Source organism: Vulpes lagopus, chromosome 4, assembly GCF_018345385.1.
Source record: "Vulpes lagopus strain Blue_001 chromosome 4, ASM1834538v1, whole genome shotgun sequence".
Taxonomy (NCBI): domain Eukaryota; kingdom Metazoa; phylum Chordata; class Mammalia; order Carnivora; family Canidae; genus Vulpes; species Vulpes lagopus.
This window is the reverse complement of record NC_054827.1, coordinates 60,874,561-60,884,691: the sequence shown is the minus strand read 5'-3', so window position 1 is coordinate 60,884,691 and position 10,131 is coordinate 60,874,561. Positions and strand designations below refer to the sequence as shown.

At 48.8% G+C, this 10,131-nt stretch overlaps 1 long non-coding RNA gene across 4 annotated transcripts; it reads left to right on the top strand.

Annotated features, from left to right (window-relative positions):
- Window positions 1-7: 7 nt before the first annotated feature.
- LOC121489318 lies at window positions 8-9,716 on the top strand. 4 transcript variants are annotated; one of them, XR_005987323.1, is made up of 5 exons: window positions 8-493; window positions 979-1,053; window positions 1,787-1,903; window positions 2,999-5,289; window positions 6,208-9,716. It is a non-coding gene; the product is annotated as an uncharacterized LOC121489318 (long non-coding RNA). The 4 variants fall into 4 exon arrangements; XR_005987324.1 differs by having other exon boundaries at window positions 2,999-6,329; window positions 8,429-9,716; XR_005987322.1 differs by having other exon boundaries at window positions 2,999-8,527; window positions 8,684-9,716.
- The last annotated feature ends 415 nt before the right edge of the window (window positions 9,717-10,131 follow it).

The following is a 10,131-nucleotide window of genomic DNA, read 5'->3' as shown; positions in this document are numbered from 1 at the left end:
CAGGCGGCTCTCGAGGGGAGGAGGGCCTAGTTCCCCCGCCGAGCGCACCCGAAGGGCCTGCGGCAGAAGTTGGCCGGGCAACGTGTGTTGGCTTGGATTGGCTGGCGCGGGGCGTGCGAGGCGCTGATTGGCGGGCGCGGGGCGTGCGGAGCGCTGATTGGCCGCTGGGGATGGAATGATTTCTGGTGCGCGTGGGCCGGCGGGAGGCGGCGGGGCTGCGGCGTGCGGGCTGAGGTGCAGAGGCGCTGAGGCTCGGCGGCCCCTGGCTGCCCTCGAGGACGCCGCAGGGAGGGAAAGTCGGCGGTGACGGGCGACGCCGGCCTGACTGCGGAGGCGGCGGGGCCGGGCTCCAGGACCCACGGTGCGGTAAAGAGGAGGCGCCGGCCCGGGACGACGGTGCCCCCGCCTCCCGCCGGTTCCCCCGCCGCCGCCGCAGCGTCACGAGGCACGCGAACACCCGCGGCCGCGCTGCGAATCCGCCTTCGGCCGGACGGTAGTCCTCCCAGGAGGGAGACGAGAAGCCCCGGGGAGACCGAGCCCGCGGGGCGGGCGGGGGGCAGGGGGAGGGGCGGCAGGTGTGTGGGGGGAAGCAGCAGGTGGAGGGGGAGCGACAGGTGGGGCAGCGGCAGGTGGGACCGGTGGGGGGCAGTGGCAGATGGAGAGGGGAGCCGGCAGGTGGGGGGGAGCGGCACGTGGGGGCGAGGGTGGGGCGGTGGCAGGTAGGGGGGGTGGCGGCAGGTGGGGGCGAGGGGGGCGGTAGCAGGTAGGGGCGGGGGGCGGCAGCAGGTAGGGGCGGGGGGGGGCGGCGGCAGGTATGGGGGCAGCGGCAGGTGGGGGGAGCAGCAGGGGTGGGAGCGGCACGTGGGGGCGGGGGGGGCGGCGGGGGGGGGGGGCGGCAGGTGGCTGTAGGCTGCTCCGCCCGACGGGTCCTGGCTTTTGAGCGCTACCCATGAGGAGTTCAGGAGTTCTGTTTTCTAGGATGTGCGGTTTGCGACCTAAGCGCCAGAGTACGCAGTGCCGCGCGGTGAGCCCCGCTGCTACGTGCAATGACAAGTACGCATAAATCGTTAGATTAATGTCACTAAAGAATCACCAAACACCACTTGCTAGTTATTATTGGCAGATTTTAAAATCTTACTGTCAAAGCTCACATCATCCATAAAAGGAATAATTTGGCTGGTGGTTACTTTTCCATTATTTCACACGTAGTCATCTGTAAGACTCAGCCACCTTGGGGGGAGGCTCTTAAGTAGACTGAGCGCTGCACGTAGTGTGAGACCTTCTATAAAGCACTTTTCCACACCATCCGAGGTCATTGCGCAGATATGTTTGCAAATAAGGCCACGATAATTGGTCAATCATAGCAAGCAGGGCACAGCTCCTAAGGCAGATTTACTTAATTTCTGAGTAGCTGAGCAGGTCTGCTGGGCTCCAACACCAGAACTCTTCTCCCCCCCCCCCCCCCCCCCCCCCCCCCCCCCGCAAACCTTGGCATGTGTTTCACGACTTTCCAGTGGGCACGTGTGCGCGGCAGTGAGGACCAGAAAGAAAAGACAGAGAGACCTGATCCCTGCCAGCAAGGTGTACACAGTGTCGTGGGACAGAGGAGCAAGTTCTCAACTAATAGAAAATGAGAGTCTCTTGCTGTTAGGATTCAGCTGGGAACGTGTTGCTCAGCAGCTCTGCAGTCCTCTCACAGAACCTAGTAGAACAAAACAAAAAAAAACCTAGTAGAACATGTTTAAAACAAAATTAACCTGGCTTTTGTTGTGATTTTCTTGGTTAGAAAGAAGCCAGAGGTCATTAAAAGCCATCCTATATAGCACCGAAAGCAGAACTGCAGGCTCAGGAAAAAGAACATAATATCATCTGTGGCTATTATGGATGGCTTACTGTGGACCAGGTAAGCATTTTACACATAGTAACTCGTTTAATCCTGATAACGGCCCTGTAGGGTTTGTACATTTATTACTGTACTCATGAGAGCACAGCCATATATAAGGCCACAGACAAGTCCCTCCTCCAAGTAGTTTGAAAATGGGGAAATAACCTATATAGAGTTCAAGCATAAAAGAGACATAATGTATTTGACCAGCTTTATGGAAGGTCGCCCTAACGTAACAAAACAGCTTCCCTGCCAAGCCCTGATTGAAATCAGACTGAATATATATTTATATATATTTTATTCGTAAGAAACAGGCAAAGACACAGGCGGAGGGAGAAGGAGATGCCCTGTGGGGAGCCCAATCCTGGGACCCCCCCGGGGTCATGCCCTGAGCCCAAAGCAGACACTCAGCTCAACCACTGAGCCACCCGGGTGTCCCCAGACTGAATATATTAATGTATCTAAAGAAAGAATTTCCAAAAAGAAAAAAAAGTGCGAAAACACCGAAATACATTCACAATTTCTTACCAAGAGGCAGTAAATCTAGAAGTAAAACAAAAGACACAAAAACACACATGCACAAATATCCCTAACTACTTGAAAATTAAAAGAAATTCTGCCTTCCAAATTCTTCAATTAAAATTAAGTCAAATAATACATACTGTAGAATATTAATAATACTTAAAATATTAATAAATGTTAATAAAAATAAAACCCTGATACATTAAAGCCAGGAAATATGACAAATTCTATGCTTAGACAACTTGACTCTGGAAAATTCATAGCCTTAATTCAACAAATATTTGTTAAATGCCTGCTGCAGGAAAACTGTTGAAACTGGGGCAGTTTATAAAGTGACCCTCAGCCAATTCCAGAGCTGGATTTAATCCTGAACCTTTTATTTATATAATCGAGTAAATTTGTTTTTCTTTTTTAAGTCAGTTTGAGTTGACTTCTTTCATTTAGAATGAAAGAGCCTTACTGAAACTAATATTACACTTATATATTAACTAGCTGGAATTTAAAAGCTTTTAAAAAAATGGAATGAAAGAGCCTTTAGAGACTTGAGGGCACTTTTTCCCCTGCAACACTTTCTTCCTTTGTTTTATCCAGCCATGGCCCTGAGCCTGGTGAAAACAGGGAGGAGACACCCTAGTGGCAGCTGTTCAGGAAGGAGGGACGTGCAATGTTGCAGCTCTGGGGAGATAAACAGCAGGTCCTGCCCTTCCCTGGAGAAACGTATGCTGTAAGCCATTTATATGTAGGTGGGGGGGGGGGGAAATAAACATCTGGCAATTAAATCTATTTCCTCTGATATCGCAAGTATCTCAAACACCCAAGCCTGTGTTTAATCCAATTTCCTTCAGGCCAAGCTGTATTTTCTACCTTCAGTTTCCATGAAATTCTACATCCTTTCCCTAAGCCTCCTTTACGTCTTTTGAGTGGGTTTCTGTTTCTTGTAATCAATCCCTGACTCTCATCAAAGGGCAAGGCTTGGCCCATCCCCTCATGGAGACTTTTATACGCTGGAACAAATGAATTCACATCAACCATGGTGCCAACTGCACGCTCTTGTCAAGGAAAAAGGCAGAAGACTTTGGACAAATTACCAAACGTAACCCAGCCTTGGTTTCCTCACCTATAATATGGGATTGAGAATATCTCCCTGGCAGGGTAGTTATAGGTGTTTGAGCCAGTGGCTGTGAGGCTGGCACGGCCTGTGGCCCTGCATGGGCAGCGGGGGCTGGGAGGAAATCCTGGGTGAAAGTATGAGTGCAGGCTCGGAGCAGAGGTCCCTGAGACTCTCCTGCACTTGCAACATGGGAGGCATCTTGAAAATACAGATGTCATGCCCTCTCCTGAAACCACTAAATCTGTCTTTGAGGGACTAGTTAGGAGTGTGACCTGAATGAGCCCCGCCTGGATGATGTCACTTAGCTAATCTAAGAACAGTCTTGCTGGAGTTCAAGAATTAGAACTCCAGAAAAGAAAAAGAATCAAGGTTTGTGGGTGAAGATAGCAGGCCCGAGGGATAGCCTGGTCAGAATAGCTGGTCAGAATCAGTGGGCCAAATACTGAAGTATCCATGCTATTTATTTTTGCTTAGATTTTGGGCTCCACTGTTTTGTGCTTCTGCTCTATTCGTTCAAGCTTTATGCTCTCGTTTTCAAAAATACGTGCACTGGGGCGCTTGGGTAGCTCAGCTGGTTAGGCATCTGACCCACAGTTTCAGCTCAGGTTACTATCTCAGGATTGTGAAATTGAGCCCCCTGGCAGGCTCCGGGATGGGCGCGGAACCTGCTTAGGATTCTCTCTCCCCTTTGCTCTGCCCTTCCACCCCCGCTCTAAAACAAAAACCAAAACAACAAACACCCCATGCACTTAAAAAAAAAAATTTTTTTTTTTTTTAAGCTCTAGGCTCAATGTGGGGCTTGAACTCAGGACCCTGAGATCAAGAGTCATACACTCTTCTGACTGAGCCCACCAGGTAGCACCAAAATACATACACTTTTAAGTAAGTTTAGGGCAACTGAATGGTAAAACTCACTAGCCCAATGTAGGTAAAATATGCATGTTAGGAGACCATAGTTAAAAACAAATAAGCAAAACTTGGAATTTTCCCTGAATATATCAACATTTTACCTGAACATATCAAAATATTCAGATGAAAATGAAGACCAGTTAACAATGTTGTGATGAGCACTGGGGGTAGTAAGTGATGACTCACTAAATACTACATCCGAAAGCAGTTGTACCCCATATGTTAACTATTTAGAATTTAAATTAAACCTTGAAACAAACAAACCCCCCCCCCAACATTGTGATGATCATAAAGTGTGTGAGTAGCTGATACCAATTTCTCTGTTGCAGGGAGCGTCTCTGGAAGGCTTGTTATAGCCCAGGCACTGCTCTGAGAGCCTCTTACTGTGACCCCCATCTTGCGTGTTAGGAAACTGTAGCGTAGAAAGGTGAAGTAATCTTCCTGAGGTCACACAGCTGATGAGTGACACAGGTCAGATGTGCTTGCTGTGCTCCTTGTCACTGTGCTGAGTGCCACTCCCCCTTAGTACAAAAGCTACAAAGGTCAGCAGTAGAATCTCCATCCGGGTGTGGGAGGCCGTGGTAGGTAGGTCACAGGAACCTGTACTTCGGGTGTGACCAAGTACATATGGTCACAGCAGGCTGCGTCATTATGAGGATGGTTACTGAAGTTAAAGAAATAGTGTGTTCGCGTCAGTTCAGGAGAACACTGACACATGACTGGACAGTGAAACCACGCAGAGGGAAGTGCTGTCGCAAACACCAGCAGTTGGGCTGAGTGTGTAGTGCATGAAAGAAAGGACTCCCCACCCACGGGGAGGAGAGGATTGCCAGCTAGCTCCACAGCTGAAGTGATCAACAAGGTACTTCTGATGGGCTCTCTTTCTCTCTCTCTCTCTCTCTTAATAATTTTTTAAATTTAATTAAAAAAATTTTTTTATTTATCATTTATGTAAACTCTACCTTCAACATGGGGTTTGAACTCACGACCCCAAGATCAAGAGTTGTGTGTTCTGCTGACAAGCCAGCTGGGCACCCCTGAATTTGTTTTCATTTATTTCATGCAATTCTCTAATACAAGGGTTGGCAAATGACAGTCCGTGTGCCAAATTAGGACCCCGTCTTTTTTTGTAAATATAGTTTTGTCAGAACCGATGCACTCTCATCATCAGTGTGCTGTCTGTGGCTCCCTTCACACTAGTGTCCAGATTGAGAAACCTCAACAGACATGATGTGGCCTCCAAAGCTGACTATACTATCTGACCTTTCAGAGAAAAAATTTACTGATCTCTGCCCTAAAACATATTTCACAAATCTAGATTTAAAACTCAATTTTGTAAAAAGATAGCAATGAAGCTCGAAACACGTCCGAGAGCACTTATTTCCTTGGATCATGGGTGTCCGAAGACATGGGGAAGTCAGACCACCTGAAAAAGAACAAAGTGTAAGAGATGTGGATTGGTCCAGAACTGGATTCCCAGTGACAAGGTCAATTACTTCCGCAGAGAATGAATTGTGTTAACCAGAAGGTTACAGGTGAAGGTATTCAGAGAACACTATATTGCACTTGAACCAATAGAAGTACAAAATGTGCCAGAGTTTGCCTTTTACAAACCTGATCTGATATTTCTTATTGCCTGCACGTTTTCTCTAAGAGGGAGCTTGTTTTCACATACTTGTTGACTATGAAGAGCCCCGTCTATGTCAGAATGAACTCTAAAATATTTATATGCATGGTCTGACGACCTGTGCTTTGTCTCCTTCCCCCTTTTCTTGCGCAGGAATAGAGCCCTTGATTTTTAGCCGGGTGCATCACAGCCCAGAACAAGAGTCATTTCTGAGCCACTCCGAGAGCCAGAGCTCTGAACTACTTGGATCCTGCCCATCCATATAGTTGGCAGAGGTTCGTAAGGTGGAAGTCATGCTTGCACTGCCTCTGCGATGCTACCGCGGGTTTCTGTTTCCCAGTCCCCTGCCCCAGTACAAAACTGCTTTATGATTTCGGTGGCTTTCCAGTGGCTATAGGACCATCTGCATGGGCGACCTCAGTCTGTTGGGCTGTTCTCAAAGGAGTCATTGACGGTTTCTTCAGTCCTCCCACTGGTCCTCAAAGCCATAACCAAACCTGTGCTAAATCCCGTTCTGATTTAACTAGCTAAAGTGAATTCTGTTTCCAGCAAGTGAGCTCTGGCCATACGAAGTTTGGAATTTAGACGTGGGCTACTGCCCTAAAAGATGTTAACGGACACTTCCTTGATTTAGCAGTCCAAGCAGCTGGTGACAAGGGCAGGTCTAACAGTGTGGGAGGCTGGAGACCCTCGTCATTGGGCATCCGAGTATTTGATAGATGGTCACCTACAGGGCCCTGCGGGGCAGATTGCATACTGCGGGAGCCTCTAGTGGCAGGTTCAAGGGTGGACAACTTCATAGTGCTGAAGGCTGGTTGCTTCTACTTTCAGCGAAGTTTTTTTTTTTTTTAATTTTTTAATTTATTTATGATAGTCACATAGAGAGAGAGAGAGAGGCGGGCAGAGACACAGGCAGAGGGAGAAGCAGGCTCCATGCACCGGGAGCCTGATGTGGGATTCAATCCCGGGTCTCCAGGATCGCGCCCTGGGCCAAAGGCAGGCGCCAAACCGCTGCACCACCCAGGGATCCCTCAGCGAAGTTTTACCAGAGAAAGATGTACTACATGTACATCTGCAAAAATAAATGAAAAGAATGTGTCTGTTAAGGAAAGGACAGCAATCTAAAGCTCCAGCAGAGTATCTCACCTGCGGCAGGGAAGCCAAAATATTTGTGACCCTAATAATTTGGTGCCTTGCAGTGTTGAAAAAGCCAGTTGTGTCTGTACTTTCTCACTTAAGAATTATGAGTTTGCTCTGGGCAGCCCTGGTGGCGCAGCGGTTTGGTGCCGCCTGCAGCCTGGGGTGTGATACTGGAGACCTGGGATCGAGTCCCAATCAGGCTCCCTGCATGGAGCCTGCTTCTACCTCTCCCTCTGCCTGTGTCTCTGCCTCTCTCTGTGTGTCTATGAATAAATAAATAAAATCTTAAAAAAAAAAAGTTTGTTCTGAAGGAGCGAGCACTGTCGCCCCAACTATACAAGCACCTCCCAAAAAAGCATTGGGAGCTGGACGTGAGAACCGGCCCAGCAGCGGAGATGAGGCTGGGGTGTTGCCCTCCCCCGCAGGAGCCTCGTTTCAGCACATGGTGGTGGCCACCTGCACTAATTTGCTAGGGCTGCTCTCACAAAGTAGTGCAAACGGAGTGGCTTGATCAGAATTTGTTGTCTTACATTTTAGAGGCTAGAAGTTCAAGGTCAAGGCATCAGCCGGGTTGGTTTCTTCTGAGAGCAATAAGGAAAAATCTGTTCCATGGCTCTCCCCTAGCTTCTGGTGCTTTACTGGCAATCTCTGGCATTTCCTGGCTTGCGGATGCATCACTGAGATCTCTACCTTCCTCTTCACGTGACCTTCTCCATGTATCCATGTCTGTGTCCAAATGTCCCCTTTTTACCAGACCAGTCATCCTGAACCAGGGCTCACACCCTAATGATGTCCTTTTAACTTGTCTCCAAATTGATTGTCTCCAAATAAGGTCACATTCTGACGTAATAGGGGGTCAAGAATCAAGCATGTCTTTTTTGGGAGGGACATAATTCAACCGTAAACACCACCATTAAGTCAAAAAGAGGCTGTGCACATCATAGCAGCTCATAATTAAAACTAGGTCTTCAGATTTTAATATCTATTTAAATTTAATATAATTTAGATAATATATAATTAACCTTAATATCTTGTATATTTGTATATACTGCCTAGATGAGTTCTTTGGGTTCTTGATGAGTTCTAGATGCCCCTATAGCTATTGGAGATATTCTCACACTGGAAGCCTATCAAGTTGAGGAGGAAGCTCTTTGCCGCAGAAACGGTCACCCTGGCTTGCCAGAGCTTGGCTGTCAGCACAAAGCAAACCTAAGTAGCCATACTTGCTACCTAGCCTCCTGCCACAGAAAAAAGCAGGATGTGGAAGTTTTACAGCCTCCAGAAAGGAAGCCTCTCCGATGGCCAGTTCAGATGCGGTCAAGGAGTCTCCCAGGTAAGGAGGAGCCTCCAAGAGAACAAGGCCAGGGGTCGTGGACATGCGAGAGGAGCCAGAGGCCAACCTGGAAAATTGCAGCTTAGTCTCCAGCCAGGGCCGAGGGCCCAGAGACTCCCGCCGGGCACTATATTTTTCTGCACTTTTCTGTTATAGCTGTCCTGTTCCTACTCTGCTTCTGGGCGCACCTCTGTGCCTGTGTGTGGCTGTCGTTGGACACACGGGGGTAACTCACCTGGCACTTCCTGGGTCACTTGTGCACCGATGGCCGCATCTGGACTCACTGGGGAGGACTTGGAATCGCTCAGAGGCCCTGGCCTTGAACAGGTGCAGTCTCCAATGGGACTTGGAGGTCTTCCCTCGTAGGTAAGCCACAAATTACTCTGGGGAAAAGGGCGTTTGCGGGTCTCAGAGATAAAAACAGATGGTCCATGGCAGATGCTAGCCGTCCTCCAGTGCTGCTCTCCCCCTTTCTCTTAATCTTTGGCGGCGGAACCTGTGATTTTTTACAGGCGCCCAAGAGCCTCCGAATAAAGGCTATGTCCAAGCCTCCCGCGCAGCTGCGGCTCAGCTATGAGGCAGTTCTCGCCAGTCAGGTCTGTGTTGAGCTATCGGACGGCAGGAGGCTGAGGAGGCGGCCCAGGAGGCCGGGCACAGCGCTGCCTGCGATAGCTCCCTGGGGGAGGTGGCCTTGGAGAGCCTGGTAGAGGCCAAGGGCTTTTACAGCTGCAGCCTCCCAAATGGCAGGTACGTCCTGAATCTAGAGGCAGCGGGGCCCGCGGTGGCCCCATTTTCCAGTGTGAGGTGCGAATCTGTGTTCTGGAGCAAATTCCTTTTGTATGTAAACGAGCAGAGAGATCGTGTTTACTGCAGCTGAACGTGTTCAATACTGATTGAAATTTTATTTTTCTCATTTTATGGATGAACAGACTAAGGCTTAGGGCTGGGAGTAAGCCAGCAAACCTGCTCTCTGTGGGGAAGGGCGGGCCCTGTTTGTGGCATTTGCCAGCATCTGTGCTACCGTGGCAAGTGTGAGCCTCAAAGGGTTTAAACACTTGTAGGCAAAACTCCTGAACGTTGAACAACTGGCTCCCATTAGCTGCCTCCTGCTCCAAGCCGACGCTGCTTGGAGAACGTAACTGTCCCCAGGAACCACATCAGCAAGTATTCAATAAAAAGGTTAAAAATATGTGGTACTTATTCTGCCTGAAAAATCATTATGCCTTGTTGAGAGCATTTGGGGCTGCACCTCAGTACTGAACAGAATTTACAGCACATGGTAGGTTCCGCATCTTCACTTCAGAGACTTCGCTAGGGAGCTTTGAGGCGGTAGTGGAGAAGGACAGAGTATCTAAAAGCTTTTGGTAGAATTTGGATGGGCAGTCATTGCCATTATTGTTACTGCACAGGACAAAAGAGATTTAAACAGCCTGAAACTGTCAAAGTGGCAAAAGGGACTTAAGAAGGGAGGGAAATAATTCATAAATTGGTATGTGGAAAGTTGATGCTCCTTAATCAAAACTGCAGTGTGGTCTCACGTCACAACTGTCAGAAAGGCTAGACTCAGCAACACAAGAAACACAGGTGTCAGAGACAGTGTGAGA